The sequence below is a fragment of the Populus trichocarpa genome, chromosome 4, assembly GCF_000002775.5.
Source record: "Populus trichocarpa isolate Nisqually-1 chromosome 4, P.trichocarpa_v4.1, whole genome shotgun sequence".
NCBI classification, from domain to species: Eukaryota; Viridiplantae; Streptophyta; class Magnoliopsida; order Malpighiales; family Salicaceae; genus Populus; species Populus trichocarpa.
This window is the reverse complement of record NC_037288.2, coordinates 16,181,131-16,201,769: the sequence shown is the minus strand read 5'-3', so window position 1 is coordinate 16,201,769 and position 20,639 is coordinate 16,181,131. Positions and strand designations below refer to the sequence as shown.

The window sequence follows — 20,639 nt, the reverse complement described above, 5'->3', positions numbered from 1 at the left end:
TGCTTTAAAAATAGACTAGAGAATAAAACAGGGACCAATGCTTGTGAACATGCATTGCTTAACTTCTAGCTTATATGGTTCTGTTTTGGAAGGACAAAACTTCACAATACTCCTTCACAAGTCCTTTTCTATGCTGTCATTAACATCTGATGACAAGAGACATTAGAATGACAAATTTTTGGTCATGTTTAATTATTGCCTCTTTCCATTTTCATCACGGGGAGATTCCATTTATATATATATATATAAAATTAAAGTTTAAGAAAAAAAATTAAGTGGATTTTATATAAAATTATGGTGTTTGCTAATTAATTAGACAATTTTAAAACTATAGCCGATGCAAATCGCAGTTTTAACCACGTTTCATTACATTACCCAGCAAACATTGAAATCCAAGATGATAGTATAAAAAATAAACCCACTTCCTAATTGAAGTTAAAGAGTTAAGTTCATAGACTCGTCCAAGAAATACATGAATTTTTATGGAATGTGAAAACCACCATTACATTTTTGTATACTGTATATGCCATGAATACATCTATTTCAACTGTTCACTACATTCCTTTTGTGGTTACTATGGCAGTCCATCCTTGCAGTATATTCGGGAAAGAGGAAAACAAAGAATGGGGTAAATCAAAAGGGAAAAAAAGGCGGTGAGGTTTATGCTGCCAGTGAAAAAATTCTATCAGGACATGATTCCCAGTTGCCCTTTTCCTTGGCTTCGTAATAATCGTCGATATAGCAGTAATTAAGTTTGGCTGCCTTTCTCCTTCACTAACCGCCGAGGCTTCCAACCTCTCTCTCTTGCATCTTCCATGCCTGCGATCTTATGAAAAGAATTCATATTATCCTCTAATTTACCAAAAATATGCAGTAGAAGCATCATGAAGCGTGTGCCAAAGACAAATGCATAGGTGCAAATACAGCAAGATCACTACTTCATGGCTGTATTTACATGTAGTTGCCTCTGCTTTAGTCGTAACTTTTCTTCTTTGGCCTTTGCGTACTCTCCATTCTCTAAGCATCCATGATCAGTTCTCAGCCTAGAAACTGTTGGTGGCAGCTTCTCATGTGTATAAAATTTAAAGTCAGCAGCTATGAATGGAGGTCTTATCCTATACTGCAGAGGAGCGCATGACATTCTCGTAAACAAAGATAACTAGCATTGTTCATGTCTTTTACCAATCTTGAGTCCAGTTGAGAATAATTAGGCTGCAATCTGCAAGGAAGAAGGAACAAAAGGCAAAGTAATGGTGCCATGCTTGAGATAATGACAAGTAAGATGACAATCGATCTCAATGTGCTTAGTTCGCTGATCATGAAAAACCGAGTTGTGAGCAATCTGAATAGAACTATAGTTGTCACAATACACAGGAGTAGGATGAGAAAAGAAAACTCTCATATCAGCAAGTAACCAACGTAACCAAACAATCTCTTTGGTAGTATATGCCATGGCAGAAGCTGAAGGAAAGTCGAAATACCAGATTTTGCAGAAGCAGAAGACAAAATATCACTCCAAAAAAAATTACAGAAACTGAACGCAAATACCAAATTGCAGAAACTGAAGAGAAGATGAAATACCAAAACAATTGCAGAGACAGAACAGAAATACCAAATTGCAGAAGCAGAAGAAAAGTCAAAATACCAGATTTTGCAGAAGCGAAAGACAAAATATCACTAAATTTTTTTTTGCAGAAACTGCAGAAATACCAAATTGCAAAAGCTGAAGGAAAGTCGAAATACTAGATTTTGCAGAAGCGGAAGATAAAATATCACTCTAAATTTTTTTTGCTGAAACTGAACGCAAATACCAAATTGTAGAAACTGAAGAGAAGACGAAATACCAAAACAATTGCAGAGATATAACAGAAATACCAAATTGCAGAAGCAGAAGGAAAGTCAAAATACTAGATTTTGCAGAAGCGGAAGACAAAATATCACTCTAAAAAAATTGCAGAAACTGCAGAAATACCAAATTGCAGAAGTAGAAGGAAAGTCAAAATACCAGATTTTGCAGAAGCGGAAGACAAAATATCACTCTAATTTTTTTTTGCAGAAACTGAACACAAATACCAAATTGCAGAAATTGAAGAGAAGATAAAATACCAAAACAATTGCAGAGACAAAATAGAAATACCAAATTGCAGAAGCTGAAGGAAAGTTGAAATACCAGATTTTGCAGAAGCGAAAGATAAAATATCACTCTAAAACAATTTGTAGAAACTGAACGCAAATACCAAATTGCGGAAACTGAAGAGAAGATGAAATACCAAAACAATTACAGAGACAGAACAAAAATACCAAATTGCAGAAGCTAAAGAATCCAAAATAAAGGTTTAGATATTAATTCTTCAGCCACAAGCACACAACTTGATCTTCATCCTCTATCTTTTAATAGGTCAAACAACCCATGTCTGATGTTTTGAAAAATGGATCTGAAGTTAAGCTTCAAAGGAATGCATTGAGCGTGCTGGAACATCCTCCAAGGAATGAAGTGGATTATGATAACGATTTTGATATGAGCAGTGGCTCTGACATTGGTGAACATGATTTCTACAGGGGCAGCGAGTTCCATAAAATTAGTAAGCCAAGGGTTCGACCAACCAGGCTCTGATACCATGTTAAAGTAATTCAGATCAAACATAAAAGGAGGCTAGAATTTTTAATAATCTGTTTATTATGAGTGCTTAAGTTAACCTAAATACAAAGGAATTATGTATAGGTTAAACTGAAAATACTATTCTACCCTTAATAAATAAGACTAGATAAATATTATTTAAAGCAATGGTGGAGGTTACCACATAAGAGTATGTCTACAATATTTTCTGCATACAATATTTTCTATATAAGTAAATTCTATAATATGCCCCATCAAGCTGAGGGTGGAGGATCAACCCGAAACTTGAAACGAAAAGCAGTAAACGAAGAAGTAGGAAGTGGCTTAGTGAAGACATCGGCATGTTGATCCTGAGAGAAAATAAAACGAATATGAATCTCCTTCTTTGCAACTCTATCTCGGACAAAATGATAATCGACCTCAACATGTTTTGTGCGAGCATGAAAAACAGGATTCACAGACAAATAAGTGGCACCAAGGTTGTCACACCAGATGATAGGAGCAGAAGCAGACGGAATCTGGAGATCTGTTAATAAGTTCTGAAGCCAGATAACCTCAGCAGTGCCATTGGCAAAGGCTTTGTACTCAGCTTCAGTAGAAGAGTGAGCAATTGTGCGTTGCTTACTGGATTTCCACGAAATCGACGTCTGACCAAAAAACACAAGGTAACCACCCGTAGATTTTCTATCCTCAACACTGCCTGCCCAATCTGCATCTGTAAAACCATGTAAGGCAAAAGAAGAACTGCGAGTAATATATAAACCATGTAGGGCACCCACAATTTGGCGAAAACATGTAGTAGCATCAGAAAACAATGGATCGGGCAGAATGGTAGCTTTGGATGTAGAGATATGAGTATCAACAGGTTTGCAAGATAACATACCAGCCCGAGTGAGGACGTCAAGTGTATATTTATGCTAGCGGAGCATAAGACCCATACTAGTAGACTGAACCTCAATACCCAAAAAATAATGAATAGAACCCAAGTCGCGAAGCTTAAATTCTGAGCTCAGTAGCTGAATGAGGCGTTGGAGCAGAAGAGAGTTACTACCCGTAAGCAGAATATCATCAACGTAGACCAGAAGATAACAAATATCAGCACCAACAGAGAAGATAAACAATGAGGTATCTACCTTAGAGGCACGGAAACCAATAGATAATAGGAAATAATTCAAACGAGTGTACCAAGCCCGCGGAGCCTGTTTTAAACCATATAAGAGATTTATACAATCGACACACATGAGAGGGGAGAGCAGAATCAACAAAACTTGGAGGTTGTTTCATGTAGACCTCCTCGTCAAGAACACCATTGAGGAAGGCATTATGGATATCAAGTTGATGAATTTTCCAACCACACGAAACGACAATGGAGAAGACTAATCTGACGGTCGCCTGTTTGATGACAGGACTAAAGGTTTCAGAGTAATCAATACCTTTTTGTTGAGTGAAACCTCTAGCAAGCAGATGTGCCTTATACCTCTCGATGCTACCATCAGATCTGCATTTAATCTTGTACACCCATCGATTACCAACAACATTCATGGAGGGGTGAAACGACACTAAGGTCCAAGTTCTGTTTGCGCGTAAGGCCTGAATTTCCTCACGCATAGCATTATGCCACGCCTCATATCTGTTAGCACCATTAAAAACAAGTGGCTCATGAGAGGGAGGAGAAACTACCCAACTGAAGGAGGCAGCAGAGGTTGCGGCAGTGGCGGTGGACAACATTGTCTTGGGCTGTCTTGAACGAAGGACCATGGCATGTTGACAAGCAGCTGGGCATGGAGAAGTGTGGCCTATACCTGGAAGGTGCTAAAGAGGATATGAGGAGAGGTCTACACAGAGATGTAGACCAGCTGGAGAAGCAGTGGAGGGACTGGTCGGCACTGCAGACACTGGTGAGGCTGCTGCAGAACCGGGCTGCTCTGCTGCAGCAAACCTAAGAACATGCGCATCCAGTGATGGAGAACCTGTTCCTGTATAATGATCATTGGAAAGACAAGCATATTATGACAGTATGGCAATGTGGGATGGTGATGAAGGGGTGGCAGAATCTATGGGCAAAGGGGTAGTCTAGTGGGGTGCGGCAAAGAGCAGAATTAGGTTATTGTTGGGGCTAGTTTGGTAAGTAGTAGGCTGAAAACATGGAGGAGGGTTCAAGGATGGAAGATAGGTAGGTTGGGTAGGAGGTACCGGTGAGGATGTTACCTGTTCAGACTTAGCAAAAGGAAAGACATTTTCATGAAAACAAACATGATGGGAGATATAAATACGATGAGATTCTAAATCAAGACAACGATAACCAAGATGGGATGAGCTATAACCTAAAAACACACAAGGAGCATAGGTGTAAATATGCAGTAGAAGCATCATGAAGCGTGTGCCAAAGACAAATGCATAGGTGCAAATATGCAGTAGAAGCATCATGAAGCGTGTGCCAAAGACAAATGCATAGGTGCAAATACAACAAGATCACTATTTCATGGCTGTATTTACATGTAGTTGCCTCTGCTTTAGTCGTAACTTTTCTTCTTTGGCCTTTGCGTACTCTCCATTCTCTAAGCATCCATGATCAGTTCTCAGCCTAGAAACTGTTGGTGGTAGCTTCTCATGTGTATAAAATTTAAAGTTAGCAGCTATGAATGGAGGCCTTATCCTATACTGCAGAGGAGCACATGACATTATCGTAAAGAAAGATAACCAGCAAGGTTGTTAAAATCGCGTTTTGACTCGTAAAATCGTACGATTTTACAAGTCAAAACATGCTTTGCGTGTTGAATCGTTTGGAAAAATCGAAAATGGGTGAAATCGGGTTGAAATCGAGTGAAAACGTTGAAATCGGGTGAAATCGCATAAAATCGCGATTTCAGGACCGATTGAACGATTTCACCAATACGCATAAACTAAAGTAAATGTTTCTCCCATGCTCCAGCTGTCCGGCGCCTATTGGCTGGCTAAATGCACAGTCACTCCAAATCTTCACTCCAGTCATCGCGCCAGATCGCATTTTGGGTGTTTCTTTCTTTTCATTGAATACAAATCCCTAATCTCCTTCTCTATTAACCAACCAACTACCACAAAAGCGGCGACGATCAGTCCAGTCTTCACTCCAATGACCCAATCATCGGTCCGGTCTTCACTCCAGTCATCAGTCTAGTCTTCACTCCAGTCACCAGTGCTCACGGTCATGGCTTCCTTTTCATCAACAGCGGCGAGGCGACGACAATCTCCTTTATTTCCCATCATCAACAGCTCACGGCTTCCTCTTCATCAACAGCAGCAGGCGACATCTCTCTCCTCTTCAGCCTTCATCATCAACGACTTCCTGTTCACCGTAAGTTGCTCCCCTGTATCTTCAGCCTTCATGTGATTGCCCATGATGTAATATTCCCCTGTGTAGGCCTTCAAAATGTTAAACTGTAATAATGTAATATTCCCCTGTACAGATGTTGATGAATTGAATTGATGGAATGATTTTATAATGTTTTGCTTAGTATGATGAATTGAATTGATGGAATGATTTTAATGATTTTAGTGTAAAGCTGATGTTTTTCTTAGTATCCTGATCAAGGTCCTTTCACCGAAATCCATCAATATTGCCCCGGATAGGATTCCTGATAATGTTTTGTAAAACTGTAAAAGCATTGAGTTCGTTTAGTATGATGAATTGATGGAATGATTTTAATGGAATGTGTTTGCCTGATTGAATGTGTCCGTGGAATGTGGAAATTAGAATGTGTCTCTGCCTGATTTTATGAAAAATTTAATTGTATAGTATATGTACTGAAGTAGATTGAAAGTATTATAGTTTTGTGAATTGTAATATATAACAAAAAGTTTGTTAATTATTAATTAATAAAAAGTTATTTAAATTATGTATGAATTTTTATTTGAACCATGTATTTTAAAGTGCTATGAATTTTTATTTGAAGCATGAATTTTTTTTAATGTATTTTAAAATTCCTTACAATTTTACGATCCGTTTTTACGATCCGAGTTTGTTTGGCATTTTCCGTGCCGTGTCAAAATCGTGATTTTAACAACTTTGATAACTAGCATTGTTCATGTCTTTTACCAATCTTGAGTCCTGGTGTGAGCTCATTCAGAGCGATGGTAAACCGTCAGATTATATCTGGTTGGACAGTTCGCTGGTTTACTCCGCTTATAGAGAAAATGGGGCTCTAACTAGTGGCGGAGCCAGAGTTTTTTAAATAAGGGGACAAATTATCAACAAATACTATATTATGTAGATACGTATTAGAAATCAAATCGAAACAAATATACTAACTCATATAAAGCAAAATTAATTTAAAACTATTTTTAAAATGAAAAAACTTCCATTATAATTGTTCTCTTTGAGTTTTCATATTAACAAAATTCAGTTGAGTTACGTAATAATTATAAATCTTCCATATGAAATTTATAGTAAAATACATATCAATTCATCAAAACTCATTTCACACCCTATTACCATGTAGCATGTTGTCCATAATGCATGGATATGGATTAGGATTGATAGTCTAAATTTATCATGACAAGTCATTTTTAAAGGCAAAAAAATAGTTTGTTTCTTTTCTTTTTAAAGAAAAAACCAACTTGCACTGAATAAAATCAGGCTTGCATGTACGTGTTAATTCTTCTTCGCAAAACACAAATTGTCTAACGAAAATAAAAAAGAAAAAAAAACAAATAAAATATAAATTATTTAATTATCTATCTTGATTATTTTATAGGATGGCACAAAGAAATTAACATCATAAAATGAACCAATCTTAAGCTCAAACAATTTTAATTCTGCAAAATATCAATCTTTATTCACTGACAACAATTGGAATGTTTGCTTGTTCATCTCGTGAAAAAGTTTAGTTCCATACCATAGCCAATTCAATTGAAAATGATATAACCTTTAATTAATCCAAAACAATTGAATCAATGTATATTGTTCAAAAACAATTTAAAACAATCAAAAAAAAAAATTAAGGGGGCAATTGCCCCTTTTTGCTCCCATGTGGCTCCGCCACTGGCTCTGACCCGTTTACATTCCTTAAGCTATTATTCATTTTATAGTGCATGCTATCATCATATTTGCCAAATAAACTTGCCACTGCCTTACCATTCTTATCTTGAACATCACCTTGTACCTATATTTGTCATACCGGCCTAAGGTTCGTTCCGGTGAGGGTATGAGTTGCATGCATGGTCAACCTTTGAGTCATTATGTCAACCATGATCAATTTTAAAATGACATATTTTATATAAAAGTTTAGAAAAATAAAATGATGTTGTTTTAAGATAATTGTTTTTTAAAAAATATATTAAAATTGACCTATCAATCACACTTGGGTTCAGCTAGGTCAATCGGGTTGTGAATGACCTGTCATGTCAATCTTTAAAATGATTCAAAAACAAATCCAACCCTGGTTTTACTCTAAATCAGCGAGTCAGGTCCACCTACATAGTTTAACAACTATGCTTGTACATGTTAGGATTGTTGCCATTCATTTGAGATGGTAGCTCTCCCAGTCCAAGAAGGTGGCTAGGAAAAGACAAAGAAGCTCAACTGAAAGTGAGCTAAAAGCAAGAAATGGCAACACCATCTATAGTCAAATAAGGTTGTTGGAGTAGCTCAAAAGTCACAAGGTTGGCACAAGTTAGGTGGCTAGAATTGTTGATAATGAGCAAGAGTTGATGGCCATTCAAGCCTATAAATAGAGGCATCATTTGGAGAGAAAATAGGAGAGAAAATAGGAGAAAAATAGAGAGAAACATGTAAGGAGAGAAAGAGAGAGGGGCTATTAAAGGTAGGAACTGCAAGTGCAGCAGTGAGCAAATGAGAGTTGAGTGAGTTGATGATTGATCCTCCTTCTATATGAATGTGTAAACGTGTACCCTTTCTCTATCTCTTATAATATAGGCTGCTCCTATGGATGTAGGCAATTTGAACATGTTAAACATTGTGTTATGCGCGCTCAAACTCCAATGAGCATTGATTTTGAACACCACGCGATCCACAACAATTGGTATAAGAGCTTGGTGAATAGTGGTGTTTGATCTATGCCTATAAATGAAAGTGGTTTATATATGTTTTTGGACATACCATCATGTAGAGGTGATCAAGAGGAGAACTCTAGCGAAAACAATGTAAAACTATGACATGGGATATGGCTGCACGCGCCATCATGAGCCAAAGATGGAGGCTGCCAAAATGTGCCAAATCACCCTACGCACTACACCCATCTTCTTCACTCGAATAGGCTGCCTTGACTTGAATACTAAATGACCCGACCCATATGAATGACCTGAACCAGAGGGTGATGTCATCATTGTATAAGCATGGCATCATCATGCATAAATGGCATGCCATGTTAGTGAACAGTCAGCATCTAGTCATCTAACACATTATCACAATGGGTCCCCACAATCCGTGTCAACAAGTCACAAGCCGAGCTGAACTAAAGCTAAGTCGCAAGCTGAGAGTTAGGATCTAATGTGTGTGATCCTACATGCAACTTGATTTGATATTGAATCTGGGCTGTTCATTAGGCCAAAATAGTTTTGATCAAATCATAGCCATCTGGAATGTGATTTGGATGATTTTAAACTTGTGTCAATCTAATTTAATCATCCTAGATGCAATGGTACGGTCCGATTGTTGAGATTTGAAGTGAATATGGCCGTGGTGAATTAATAAGAGAGATTGCTTGCTGATGAGGCATATAAAGGTTATCGTGGTGGTTGATATAGATAAAGATGATGAAGAAGAAGCTGTACATGTTAGCCTAATTATGCGTGTTGAATTGCTAAATAGGGATTTTTCATTACTTAAAGGGAAGGGAAAATTAGGATACTCTAGACACTCAATCATGTGGAATGTAAAAGATTAAAAGCGTGGAGTGAAAATTAACGAAGACCAATCACGACGAATCTAAAGCATTGATAGTTTTGCCAGATGTTGAGAAATCAAGTAGAAAAGCAAGACATTCCAAATCACTTGTAAAGGAAAGTTATAATAGAGCTAGAAAATAGTTGTATATACAAAGAGATAGTACGATGGATAAATATGGCCTAAAAAGTTCTATCTCGGAGATTGAGTTTTAAATGAGACTGATATGACCCCTCCAATATTTTCTGGGAACTTGCTTAGTTGAAGGATTATCCCTATTTTCATATATATATAACAGTTTGTAATGAAACATCGAAGACTAGCAAGTTGATGACACAAAGGAACATTTAGGTTTCGTATGTTCAAGGATCTGATGGAGTAGTGATTTCTCTAAAAGCTAGATTCCGTGACTGATTTCTCAAGGGTAGAACTAAATGAGTCACTGATAAAGAAAGAGAAATACAACAAGAGGATAAAGATTGACACCTTATTTTCACTCGAACAGGTGTTATGATGGGATGAGTTACTGTCAGACATAAGCGAGGAATAGGGAGAAAAGTAAAATCCGGAAAAAAACAGAATGATGAATGATGAAATGAAATAAAATGAAATACAAAATAAATAAATATAATAATTAAGAAATCAAAATGAGAAAAATATGAAAGACATAAAGAGTGTGACTCTAATTTTAAAGAAAAAAAAAAGAAAAGGGGCCAATGTGTAATTAGAAAGAATGGGGCTATAAATACCCTATTTCTTCCTTTTTCATGGCTGGTTGAACACCATAGAAAAAAAGGGGAGAGTGGAGATTTTTCTTCATCGAAAGAGAGGAAAAAACACCAAATCTTTAAGAACTATACAAACCTAAGGCCTTTCAGTAGAGAGGACACTTATTAACAAGGACTTTAACAAGGAAAACAAGTGAAGAAATTGGAGAAAAAGGGGGAAGAGGGTCGGTTGCATGCAAGAGAGGAGAGTCCAAAAATCTTCAACTAAATTGAAGTGAAATTCTGAAATTTCTCAAAGTATGGACACTAGACTTAATGGTAAAAAACACTTTAACAATTAATTAGGAATTATGCACCAATTTCAGATTTTATAAATTAGGGTTCTTGAGTGAAAATTTAGGGGAAGTGCAGAAATTATTAAAATGAAGTTAGTTGAGCTAACATAAGATGTTCTGAACATGAAAAACATACAAAATTATTAAAGAAAAATCAATAACTTAAAGGCTTAAGTGGCTAGCCATGTGAGGATTGAATGGGGGAAGAATGAAATTTTGAAATTTATATTGATGACCACTTATAGTATGTACATGATCATGACAATGAGTGAATGAAGCAAGAAAAAAATTGACTAGAAAGAAAAAGGGAACCCTAAGTTCCCTTAGGCCAAGTTCGGCCAAGAGTCAATTAAGGGGAAGGAAGAAGAGTTCTAGTGTATTATATGACCTTGATACATGAATTAATTGTAGTGGAAAGCTCACTAATAGGGAAAAAGTGTGAAAACAAATTGATAGTAGGAGACTTCGCGAGTTTGATGCGTGTTATATGAAGGGAAGATGAAATTGTTAACCATGGTTATAGCTAATGATTTCAGCATGGGAGAAATCATAAAATGTAGGAAAACATAGAAAATAAATATCGTAGAAGAAAAAGAGAAAAAAGGTTGGCAGATGTAAGAAACATCTCTAATAGAAAATTTGGGTAGATTCATCACCCCTGTTCTAGAGGAGATTCGGACCTAGAATGACAAAATGTAAGAAACATCTCTAATAGAAAATGTAGCCGGAGATGTTAGCTTTCCAACAAATTTGACCACGCCTGATTTGGAGCTCTAAAACTCCAGATATAGGTAAATGTATAAGGAAAAGTCGAGATGCCACCCTTACCGGCAAATTCAGCGAGATTGATAAAATGGGGAAGTTTAGCCGTGATAGGAGCAGAACCTGGTTTCCTTCATACCAGAATTTTATAACATCGTACCTTGACATTGAAAGGGTTTGAACCACATTTGAAAGTGAATTTGATAATATGTGCAATGATTTAAGATAATGGAACGCAAAGAGTAAATGTTGAGGGTTCTTAAGTGAAAATTTAGGGGAAATGCAGAAATTGTTTGAATGAAGTTAGTTGAGCAAACATAAGATGTTCTGAACATAAAAAAACATACATAATTCTTAAAGAAAAATCATTAACTCAAAGGCTTGAGTGGCCGTCCATGTAAGGATTGAATGGGGGAATAAGGGAATTCTAAAATTTATGTTGTTGAACACTTATAGTATGTACATGATGAGAACAATGAGTGAATGAAGAAAGAAAAAAATTGACTAAAAAGAAAAAGGGAACCCTCAGTTCCCTCAGGCCAAGTTCGGCCAAGAGTCAATTGAGGGGAAGGAAGAAGAATTCTGGCGTATTATATGACCTTGATGCATGAATTAATTGTAATGGAAAGCTCACTAATAGGGAAAAAATGTGAAAACAAATTAATAGTAAGAGACTTCGCGAGTTTGATGCGTGTTATATGAAGGGAAGATGAAATTATTAACCATGGTTATAGCTAATGATTTCGGCATGGGAGAAATCATAAAATGTAAGAATACATAGAAAATAAATATCGTAGAAGAAAAACAGACGGAAGCTTAGCGGAAAACTCACTTAGGAAGAATCGCCGATGAAATTTGGGTAGATTCATCACCCCTGCTCTAGAGGAGATTCGGGCCCCGAAATGACAAAATTTAGGAAACATCTCTACATAAAAAATGTATCCGGAGATGTTAGCTTTCCAACAAATCTGACCTCGCTTGATTTGGAGCACTAGAGCTCAGGTAAATGTATAAGGAAAGGTCGAGCTGTCACCCTTGCTAACAAATTCGGCGAGATTTATAAAATGGAGAAGTTTAGCCGCGATAGGGGTAGAACTTGGTTTTCTTCCCACCATAATTTTGTAACATCGTACCTTGACATTGAAAGGGAATAAACTATATTTGAAAATGAATTTGATAATATGCATAATGATTTAAGATAACATAATTCAAAAGAGTAAATGGTGTTGTTGTTGCCTTGTTATTTGCAAAATGTAAATTAAACATGAACTAATGTGGTGTTCTTGTTGATTCAGGAGAAACTGCGGGAGGAGTACAACAACAACAAGGGAGCGCAAACCGAGCATCGGTGGCATGTACGTGTTTCACACCTATACTCTCTTTAGTTAATAGTAAAATTAATATTCTTTTTTATTTTAGAGTTTGACACTTGCGAAAAAAGTTAGAGAAATGAAAGATATGATGAAACAAATGTGGATTGAAATCTGATTTTGGTTGTGGACCTATGAACTTTGATCTTGAATAATGAACTATAATGATGAACCCAAAACAACCGCCTCTGAACTTGATTAGTCGATCCCAAATAAGGGCGGCTAATGATGTTAGCAAGATTTGCTAACATCAACATGATCTTGATGGAAATATAACGAATGTTGAACTTGATTAACTATTCGGGTCAAGAATAGTTAATGATACTGACGGACAATGTCAGTATCAGCAAACCCAGGATAATTTGATTAGCTTTCCAAGAAGGAAGCTAATGATGTCAAAAGACCTTGGCATCAACATTTTCAGCAAACCTTCATGGTGAGGCAGAAAAGAATTGATTGACTATTTTAGGTTGGAAATAGTTAATGACACCGAAAGATTAAGTTGGTGTCGACATTACTAAGGATATGATTTGTCAATCCGAGTTAGGATGGCTAATGACACTAATAGAAATTATTAGTGTCGATAGTAATTTTCCTAAATTTAGGGTAGGGTAGTAAGATAAGTGTACCTAGTGAAAAACAATGGATAATAGTTGAGAAAGAAAAACTATAAGTGGGTTGTGGAATGATAGGCTCTAGGTGTAGTAAAGAAATAGTTAAGTGTGGGTTTCTAGGACAACTATGATTGTGTATTATCGAGTAGGTAATTATATATGTAGATATATGTATTGGTGACTCTCCCTCATCTCTACTGTATTTTCACTTTTAATATAATAATTTTCATATTTTGATATTGCAGGTCCTTCATATTTACGCTAGGAGTAGTGTCCTAGGTTCCTAGTTCCTTTTGTATGAATTAGACAATTCATATTTCTAATTCCTTTTGCATGAATTAGAAAATTAGCGTTTCTAGTTCCTTTTGTATGAATTAGACAATTCATGTTTCTAATTCCTTTTGTATGAATTAGAAAATTAGTATTTCTAGTTCCTTTTGTATGAATTAGGAATGAAATGAATGCCAATTTATTTTACCTTAAGTAATTATATGACTCGAATTGTATTAGTATCTCTTTATATTAATCATCGAGACTTAAGATTCTTACTATTTTCTGGTTGTAATATTAATGTTGTTATCCATGTTTAACTACCATCTCATATGTGTTTGCAAATGAGAAGGAAAAAAAATGAATATGTGAGTTATTATGCTTGTGACTGGTAATGATTGTGGTTGCGATATGATTGCAAAATGAACATAAAATACATGCAGGATAAATTGTTGATAACTTGGGATCTCCCGGTATAGGGAAGACTTTACCCAAATTTTAGTAGAAATTTCAGTAAACCTTAAATAAGTTGAAAAAAAAAATTACCCACAAATTTTCAGTAGTATAATTGCTTTTTTAATCCTAGAAATTGGAATGTTACAAGAAATCTAGTGAACTAAAATTGCACAAAGGCATATGAAGATTGTGTAGGGGTACATGTAGGATCCAACATAATACTATAATGAGACAATAAGTGCAATAAGAAGATGTGTTCCTAGTAAAGCTTAGAGCAGAGACCGTGTGAAGGTTGTACAAAACAATGTCTTTTATGCCCTTGAAGAAAACAATAGTGAAGAACTTTTCAATGCATGCAAGGATGGAAAGAAGAGCTATTGCATAGGCACCTAATTGAGGTGGTGCGAATGCTTGTGATAAAAGACGATTGCCTATAATAAAAAGCGAAGACACCTTGTTTAAGAAGGTATGGATGAAGCTATTACGAGTGAGTGGGTGCAAACGTGATGGTAAAAGGTGTAGAAGCTCTAAACATATAAATTGAGATGGAGAATTGCGAGGATTGTACCATAGCTCTGTTTTTCTATATAAATAGTGGCAATAATCTCTCCCATAAATACACATGATAGTATAGGATCTTGGAGTCACTTTAAGACATCTCAGATGAAGAATAATGCAACAACTTCACGATAACCGGTGAAAACACTTTAAAAGAATGTGTGAGGGCCATAATATGAGCCCGAGTTCAGATCACCCTAGAGCCAATGTTACGATTGAATATGAGTGGACATATGTATGGATAACAAATAAAGTGACTATGATGAGTATAAAGACAAGTGTCGAATTGACTTTCATGGATATTTTCCCCATGTTAAAGATCAATTAGCTATAAAACATTTGCTTTAAACAATAAGTGGATGACTTGTGGAACATTAAGATGCGACTACTAGGTATGAGTAGAGGGGATGCGCAGGTTTCGGGAACAAATTGACTATTGTCAATGTGGTAAGCTTGGTAATGGCATTATAATACTCATAGTATGAAGATAGATGTGGATTAACCGTTAATGGGCTGCCCCATAGTTAAAGGTGGAGAGCTAGTTAGACTATTAGGACTAAGAGTAAGAGACTCATAAAGAAGTAAAACATGGTTCCTGGATAAGTAGATTATTGGAAGAGTGGTGAGCTCGTGATGACATTGGAATACTCAATTAATGATTGTCACACTTGAAAATAGATATTTCTGCTTGATGGGTTGTTTTAAGCTTTGATGAAAGGCTTGATAAATCATTCCGGACCGAGAATGGTTGATAATCTCGATGGGGGAATGTTATGTGTGCTAAAGACAAACGTTAACACTCTTTAGATGTGATGTGGCAAACCATCTAGTTGTGGTGATCCTTTGGTGTGAGCAAATGTGTGCTTTAGTGATTGAAAGGTTTGTAAGTTCCTATAAACTTGGTCAAAGACACTCTCATAATGAAAAGCTTGAAATAGTTATAAGATGCAAACATATGCTAAATAAGTTAAGAGGATAATTGCCCCACATAAGGCTAATTGTTAGAATTGTTTCCATTCATGTGAGATGATAGCTCTCCTGGTCCAAGAAGGTGGTTAGAGAGAGACAAAAAATCTCAATCGAAAGTGAGCTGGGAAGCAAGAAATGGAAACACCATATATAATCAAAGAGAGCTGCTGGAGTAGCTCAAAAGTCACAAGGTTGGCACAAGTTAGGTGGCCAGAATTGTTGACACTAAGCTAGAGTTGGTGTCCATTAAATCCTATAAATAGAGGCACCATTTGGAGAGCAAATAGGAGCATAATAGAGAGAAACATGCGAGGAAAGAAAAAGAGAAGGGCTGCCAAGGGAAACAACCTTGCTGCCTTATGCAGAAGCTGCAAGTGCAACATTAAACGAATGGAAGTTAAGTGAGTTGACGATCCTCCTCCTCCATGAATGTGTAAATGTGTACCGCTTTTCTATCTCTAATAATATAGACTACTCTTGTGGATGTAAGCGACTTGCTGAACCACTTTAAACATTGTGTTGTGCGTGCTCAGCCTCCAACGAGCATTGATCTTTTACACCACGCGGTCCACAACAAAACCTATCAAAGAAATTATATTGTGTGCCATTAGTGATAATGCCCAATCATGATTCATTCACAAAATGAGGGAATGCAATGCAGATCCTAATCGTGGCAAAAACATCAACAAGCAATTATTGATAGTCTCATGGGTTTCATGCTAATGGTTAAATGATTTGCAACAAGCAAGTTTAATGTCAATAAAGAAAACTGTGTTGTAAATTGTTGTATGAAAATGACAAAACATTTGAAGCAAGTAACCATAAGGTGCGTCAGTTCACACATTTGACTAAACAACCAAGGGAAAAGAATAAGCCAGAAATCATAGCATCATGAGTATACCTACAGTACTAGACCTGAGCTTAGTTCATGTTTGGTATTGTGTCTTCACCTGGGTTTGGGTGTGTTTGCCTTGAAAAAACATCAAATTAATGTTTTTTTTTAGTATTTCTAATGATTTAGACATATTAATATCTAATTACTATAATGCATTTCTAAGTAAAAAATACTTTGATGAAAAATATGGATATGAAGGGATTGGAACCTGGTAGGCATTCCCGTCAAGAATTGACTGTTTTTTGAATTTTAGCTTGCAGGAGTAGCTCTGATTCCCCTTTATATTCATTGTACCATAGTGATTACAGTATAGTTTTCCTAAAATGTGGTTGTAAATAGATGTTGTCACCAGATAAGAGAAAGTCAGCTTAGCAAGTACCTTATAAAGAATCGTAAGTGCTATTAAATGTAAAAAAAACCCCCTTACTCCACTTGGAAATTTCTCCATCATCAAGCTCTAGAGTTAAAATTTAGGCTGATTTGAAAGACTCCAAAATTTACTTTTTAAATTGTTGTCACCCTAAAACTTCCAACCTCACCTTCACAATGTCAAGCAACAATCATTTGGTGATGACTAGCCTGTTTCTAGATCAGACAAACTAAAGTAGGATGTTCTCGAGTATTTGAAGAGATTAAAAGGTTTTGGAAGACCTGACAATCAGACATGTTGCAATTACACTATATGGAAAACCTAACTCAAATACATTTATGGACGATTGACAAGTCCAAGATAAGAAAATATCCGGCAGAGTCAAACAACCAATATTACAAAAACTAACATAACTTTTGTTTTGATGATCACTGGAATGTGTTCGAAATACTTTTAAATTAGGCTTGGAAAATGCTTTTTTTTTTCAGTTTCAGTTTTTTCTATTTAATTTCATATTTTGACTTTGAATTTTCCTATTTGTCTAGGATTGTTTTTTCAATTTTGGTTGAGATAGGAGATAGACCTATTTAAGTTATTATAAACCTCTTCTGTGAAGGAGATTTTGTGGCAGAAGAATGTTATTCAAAATATAACAGTCCAGCTAATGTATTTGTTTGACTCTTTTCGTGAATTCTGTCTTCTAGTGTCCATTAATTCTTAACCTAGTTAGTTCAGGCTGCAGTGGCCTTTGCTACTTTCGGATAATGACTGTTTCCAATAGATCATATGTACAAATACGTTTTTTCTTGAGAAGCAATCATGAAAAACCATGTCATACTAAACATGTATAAAACAGGAATAGCAATTGCTTATGATGCTTCTGGCATTGAAAACGATACCTTCTCAGAGAAAAAGCTAATGCTTTTATCCGGATAATCGGTCTCATATGTCTCCCCCAGAAGTGGATCGAATGGCTTGCAATGTCTTCCATCAGTACAAGCATATCCTGATACTGCAAATGCCGCCACATTGAATGTTCACACAAGGCTAATGTCTTCCATCAGTACAAGCATATCCTGATACTGCAAATGCCGCCACATTGAATGTTCACACAAGGCTATTGCCCCGCAAAAACTTCTCCAAGATAGTAAGCAAATATAATTTGTTAAAAGAACAGTAAAGTGTGAAAGGGTGATGAGTTTAAGATTCTTCCAATAAAACTAAAAATCTGTACACTTGGGCACTGAGATGAAAGACTTCCATCAACACTGGAAATGGTGCAGAATAAAAATAACAAAACATAGTTTAGTGACTCCATTTGGCTTTAGGACCACACTTCCACAGTCAAGCACAGAGACCTTGCAGCAACAATATTTTGATTGATATGCAGTAGTTCACCCTAGTACCGCAGCTACGTACAACTGCAAACACTACCAGAAAATTGATAAATACAAAAGGAAATACCGAGGGAATATTTCCTTTGGTAAATTTCCGAGGGATTTTACCGACGGAAATATTCCCTCGGTATATACCGAGGGAATTACCGTGGGAAAAAAAATTAAAACAAAGCAAAAAAAAAAAATGATGACGTGTCATTTTTACCAACGGAATTACCGACAGAATAAATTCCGTTGGTGATTCCGTCGGTAAATTTGTTGGTAAATTGTGAACACTGTTCATCATGTTAATTACAAAGGGAATCACCGACGGAATATTCCGTCGGTATTTTCCAAAGAGTAAATCACCGACGGATTGAAAAGTCGTCGGTGTTATTTTGACTGTTTTCTGAAAAAATTCAATTAATTTAAAATTTTCATTTAAATATTACAGACGGATTGAAAAATCGTCGGTAATTTTTTGGCGGTTTCTGAAAAAATTTTACGAAATTGAAAATTTAAATTAAATATTACCGATGGAATTACCGACGGAATAATTAAAAAATATTAATATTTAATTATCCGTCGGGAAATCCGTCGGTAAAGCGTCCCAATAAAAAGCCTGAATGCCCTTATTTCACAAGAGACAGACCCGTTTCTTCTTCTTCTTCTTCTTCTTCTTCACTATATGTAAAAAACATCATTAAGGTATGTCTTCTTCTTCTTCTTCACTTTATGTAAAAAACATCATTTCTTATCTATTTATTTCTCTTCTTTTCTCTCCTCATCTCCTTCTCTTTTTCTCCATGCTTGGGTATGTCTTCTTCTTCTTCTTTCTTCTTTTATCCTCTTAGTTTTTTTTTTAATTAATATGCTTAATGAAATTTTTTTTCTCTCCTTAGCTTCACTTGCAACTACATTAAGGTAAGATTTTTCTTTTTTCTTCTTTTTTCATGATTTTTTTCACTATATTTGTTCTTTATTTTATTTTTAATTGTTTTTGTTCTTAATAATTGTATAAATGTTGTTGTGAGATTTTTTTTTCATATGAGATCAATTTTTAGTAGATTTATTTATAGGATTTTTAAATTTTTAGCAATTGCAACTTCATTTTTTTCATATGAATTTTTTTAGTTGAATTTATTTTTTTATTTTATTTATTTGTTGCAAATTTGTTTGAATTGATTTTCTTATTCTTTTTTCCAAGCATTTTGAGTATATATTATACAGTGTTAATTTATGTTAATTTAATTATTTTATAATTTTATAAAATGAATTTTTTTTAAATGTTTTTCAATAATTATCGACGGAATTACCGACGGAACTTCCGTCGGTAATTCCGTCGGTACGTCCATCGGTAAATCCTTCGGTAATTCCGTTGGTAATAAAAAAATTATTACCGACGCGTCTGTTCCGTCAGTGAATCCATCGGTAATTCTATTACCAACGAATTTACCGACGGACAAAACATTACCGACGAACGATTCACCGACGGATCATTTCCGTTTTTGATTCCGTCGGTAATATAATTACCGATGGAATATGTGTCTTACACCGACGGAAAAATTCCGTCGGTAAAACTGTTAAATCTTGTAGTGAAAATCTCCTTAGTTTCTTCCAGAATTCGTCACGAGTATTCCAAATCCTCAAAACATTTCTGTAAAGAAGAGATGGGCTCATTGAAATAAACTGGAAGATAAACTCTAGTGAGCTCTTTCCCGATATTATCTTTAATCATCGACCAAAGACTAACCCCCTCCTCTTTTTCGACCGTGTCAGGCAATTTCAAGGATAGTTACATCCAACAGATTTAATGCAGGAATCCATGCCATCTTCAATATCAGGAGGCCCTTTAACATCATCATAATCAGAATCATATGGTATTTTACAGAATTCAGATTCAACACTTCTAAATGAATTTGATGAAAGAAAATCTTGAGTGTCAAGGAATTCATTGTCATCCTCGTCTGTCATGAATCTCTTGATCATCATCTGAGCCACCCACACTTCCCTCTGATATATATTCCATGAAAAGAGGGCAAAAAAAAGAAAAAGAAAAAAGAAGAGGTTAAAATGGACGATCATAGTTTAAAAGGAAAATGGAGAAAGAGGATAGATGATGGGGATGAAGGGCAACTGTGAAAATTGATATTTATTTATTTATTAAATTTTAATGCTTTAAAATTATTCTAAATTATGTTATTTAGGAATATTAGCATTTATTAGTTAAATTAGGATTTGGGTTTCCTTGTTGAATTAAAACTAATTGTGTTTTTTTTTTTAATTTTGTTCAGTTTAGTGCATATATATAAATAATTATCTAAATACCCTATGTTTTTGTTTAAAACTACATCAATTTATTTCAAAATTATTTTAAAAACATATTTATTATATATATATATATATATATATATATATATATATATATATATATAT

The 20,639-nt window shown here is 35.4% G+C and overlaps 1 pseudogene; it reads right to left on the bottom strand.

Annotated features, from left to right (window-relative positions):
* Positions 1-660: 660 nt before the first annotated feature.
* LOC18097777 (oxysterol-binding protein-related protein 1A-like) lies at positions 661-20,177 on the bottom strand (annotated as a pseudogene).
* Positions 20,178-20,639: the final 462 nt, after the last annotated feature.